This window comes from Apium graveolens, chromosome 11, assembly GCF_009905375.1.
Source record: "Apium graveolens cultivar Ventura chromosome 11, ASM990537v1, whole genome shotgun sequence".
Taxonomy (NCBI): domain Eukaryota; kingdom Viridiplantae; phylum Streptophyta; class Magnoliopsida; order Apiales; family Apiaceae; genus Apium; species Apium graveolens.
In genome coordinates this window covers 172,817,326-172,821,108 of record NC_133657.1, presented here as the reverse complement: position 1 = coordinate 172,821,108, position 3,783 = coordinate 172,817,326, and positions in this window count along the sequence as shown.

The window sequence follows — 3,783 nt, the reverse complement described above, 5'->3', positions numbered from 1 at the left end:
TCAGATTTTAAGCTAATTGGATATTCAGATGCTGATTTTGCAGGATGCAAAATAGACAGGAAAAGCACTTCTGTAAGCTGCCAATTTCTTGGTGGCAGATTGGTTTCTTGGTATAACAAGAAACAAAAGTCAATTTCCAAATCAACTGCAGAAGCAGAATACATTGCTGCAGGAAGCTGTTGTGCTCAAATTCTATGGATGAAGAATCAGACTGGATTATGGGTTAGACTATTCTTCTGTTCCTATTTATTATGATAATCAAAGTGCTATTGTAATGACAGGAAATCCAATGCAGCATTCAATGACTAAACACATCAGTATCAGGTACCATTTTATAAGGGAAGATATGGAAGCAGGTGCAGTGGAATTGGTTTTTGTTCCAACAGATCAGCAAGTAGCAGATATATTCACCAAGCCTCTCTGTGAAGCTACTTTCACAAGATTGGTGAATGAATTGGGAATGATATCAGGACAATTCTCAAACTCTGATAATTAAGATTGCTGATATTTTTGAAGCATGGTATCTTATTATATGTCGGTACTTGTTAGATACTGATTATTGTGCTAAATGTTGATGACATGATAACATGCAAATTGTGCTAAATGATCTTATGTGAAAATTGCATGTTGAACTACTGATTTTGCGTACATGCTCTGTTATTAGTTAACTTGTTTTGACTAATAGGTTCTGTCAGTAGTTGATAAATTCTGATATTGATCAACCAAGTTTTGACTAATTAATCTTGATAGTCATAATTAAAATACTGATAATGGTCAAAACGTGATTGACGGTTATACTTCACTGATTATTTTGAATTTATTCGGAATAAATGATTACGCAGTATTTTTAATTAATCAGTGAGTTAATGGAATATCTTTTAATTGCTTAAATGGGTTAGCTAATGATGCAAGTATCTAGTAATACTTGAGTATTTACATTCGGAATAGGAATCTGAAGAGAGAGATTACTTTTTGTTTGCCTGCCTAGATACGCGTAATCGTGTATTTGCATTATAGTTAATTATTACATGGTTAATCAAAGAGTCCCTTCATTTTCTAAACCTCTCTACTATAAATACAACCCTCCACTCTCAAAATTTCTCACTGTCTTTTCACTTCAAATCACTCAAATTTTAAGTCTCCGTGAACACAATTCCTCATCTTCTCAGATGTTCATGGCTCAACGTCTGTTTTGCACTCGTACTATTGCTGGAACTTACTATCCTGCCTTCAAGCTCGATAAAGGTCGTGTCTATTATGACCCATGGGGATGTAGAGTCAAGATTAACGATCAAATCTTTAGTCCTCATGATATTCCATCATCAGTCTATGAGGAGTTGTCAAGTGACCAACGACTGGATCTCCAGTTGTTTCAGTTAGAAATTACTCTTGAGGATGAGCGCTTAGGCAAAGAGGCTAAACGGCAGAGACTTGAAGCTCTTGAGTTACAAGAGAACATTATTTCTCTTGCAAAGACTATCTCGGGAATTTATCATCGTCGAGCCACGAAGAAGCAAGAAGCTCTGAAGAAGTTGAAGATGGGATAGTTTCTAGGAATAGTTTCTAGCTTGTGTTAGGACTATCTTATGATTCTACTTTGTATTCATCTTTTTCATAATTAATGAAAATCTTTAAGCTTCTTTGATTCTTTTAAGTGAATAATTGCTTACTATCTTGTGTGTGCTTGAATGCTTTTATCTGTTAATATCTAAATCAGTACTGCATGCTTAACTTTAGATGTTTTTAATAGTGCATGTGAATAAACTAATCTCTGTATAAGTTCATGTGGTCACTTCAGTACAGATTAAGCACACTACAGGAAGTAAATGTTGTTAAAGAAGGAATTTATGAAAGATTTAATTATAAGTTCACAAGAATTATAATCTTTGAGTGTTGCACTCTATCCAAATTCTTTGAAACTTTCTTTTTCTCATCAAGAAAGTTGTTCACACTCATTTATTAACATTACACATCTTATATCTTAAATTTCTTCTCAAAATTGAAACACTTGAATCCTTTTCTCAAATGTTGCCAAAAATCAAGTGACATAAATTCTTGAATTATGCTTACCACTCAGAAACAACATTTAGTTGGTTAGAGACTACTTGATGAGGTAGATCTTAATGATACTAACAAAGACACAAAGGTTTCATCAGTTTTTACAGAAGACTCTGTGATAGCTTTCAATAAACACATTCAAGTGTTAGTTCTTTGCAAGAAGAACAAGGTTTGAGATCATGGTACATGACAGTAACCTGATCAAATCCTCTCCAATTCAAATGGAAGTTCTCATTATTGATGAACAACAACTGTCATAACCACAGTATCAACTGTGAGCTTAATTAAGTATTCACAAGGGATAAATATTGTTATTACTTTATCAGCATTTATTCTAAATACTGATTCAGCCTTTTCAGCAATTATTTTTCATGATATAAACCCTGTTGGTATGATTACTTCTAGACCTTATTTAAGGACTATCTCTAGTTGTATGACCACAGATCAACCTTCTTTAGCCACCTCTTATTTCTGTAGGACAATCTTTCTGAGCCTTTTTCTGTGAGATATGTGAAAAGATTGAGAGAAAAACAGAATTTAAGAGGGGCAGGATCCTTCCTGGCAAAAGGAGAGGTAGATGAGAGATAGGATTTAGTAATCCTTGTGAGGAAGCTCTGACTATTAAAAGTCATGAGATGTGTGGTGTGAGGAGTAGTGAAACTACTTTAAAAGAATAGAGAGATTAAGTTTTAACTGCTATATATTTGCAGGTGCTCAGAGTACTAAAGAAACGGATTTTGAACAACAATCTATTGAATCTCAAGAAAATTCTGATGTACCAAGGGCTATTAATCTCCCTAAAAGTCTAAGTACTGATACTTTCTTACAGTCCATACATTTTACTATTTCACCACATGAAACAATCCCTTTTTTTATTAAAAAAATAGTCCATTTACTCTACTTTACCATCACCTGAGAAAATCTATATTGTTGTTGAAGATGTAGTAGTACAACAGTCCATTCATAAAGTTTCATCCATTTCAGAATCACCACAGCATGTTACAGGAACTGAGGTTCTGGAAGTTAATCTCGAAGCTCCAATTCACTTATCTACAATACTTGAAGATATGGAGTTAACTGCTGATGGTGTGGAAGCTTCTGAAGCTACTGGATCATATACTGCACCAATTTCTAATTTTATTTTACATGTTGCAGCTGATGATGAAGTTCAGCAATTAGTGCAAAATCCGGTTGCTATTGAAGAATCTAATGATGGTGAAGAAACTAATGTTTCTAATGCTATTATAGATCCTGGGGATGATCTTCTATTCCCTAAAGATATGCCTATGCATGTGAGACAACAGAAAATGAAAGAGTTAGATGCTAAGAAGAAGCAGGATTATTTTGATAGTCTATGGAATGCTCATTGGAAAGATGATACATATCCTATTTCCAGAATACAAGTTGTTCCACATCTGGAAATAGCAGAACAGAAGATTACAAATCCTGATATTCTCAATCATCTGAAAGAATCAACTTTAGTTGTCAGATCCTTATATACATCTCAAGAAGAAACTACTACTCAAATCAATTAGATCAAAAAATCATTGATTGCTTCAAAGCTGACTACTCATCAGGAAATTCAGAAACAAATTGCACCAATAGTTGTCCGAAAAACTACAATTGAAGCCAGTCAAGTTAGATTGAAAGCTAAACAAGTTCAAATGTCTGATCAACTTACAGAAGTACAGAATTCAATGGAGCTGATTCTTTCTCTATTGCTTG